Below are 204 nucleotides of genomic sequence, written 5' to 3'. Positions count from 1 at the left end.
GTCCTGGATGTGGGGGGCACCATCACAATCCACGTCTTCTCCTGCTATTTCGGCCTCGGCGTGTCCAAGGCTCTGTTCAGGGCAGCTCAGCGGCCACTGCACCCCAAGGAGACCCCAACGCCTCGCTCCGACCTCATGTCCCTGGTTGGGACACTCATCCTCTGGGTTTTCTGGCCCAGCTTCGTGGCTGTTCTCTGCCAACCG

General features: G+C 61.8%; 1 pseudogene; it reads left to right on the top strand.

Moving 5' to 3' along the window:
- The window catches only part of LOC104409350, an 828-nt pseudogene extending 630 nt beyond the window's left edge, over positions 1-198 (top strand).
- Positions 199-204: the final 6 nt, after the last annotated feature.

The sequence above is a fragment of the Nestor notabilis genome, unplaced genomic scaffold (assembly GCF_000696875.1).
Source record: "Nestor notabilis isolate BGI_N333 unplaced genomic scaffold, ASM69687v1 scaffold24527, whole genome shotgun sequence".
Taxonomy (NCBI): domain Eukaryota; kingdom Metazoa; phylum Chordata; class Aves; order Psittaciformes; family Psittacidae; genus Nestor; species Nestor notabilis.
This window is presented reverse-complemented; position numbering and strand designations above follow the sequence as displayed.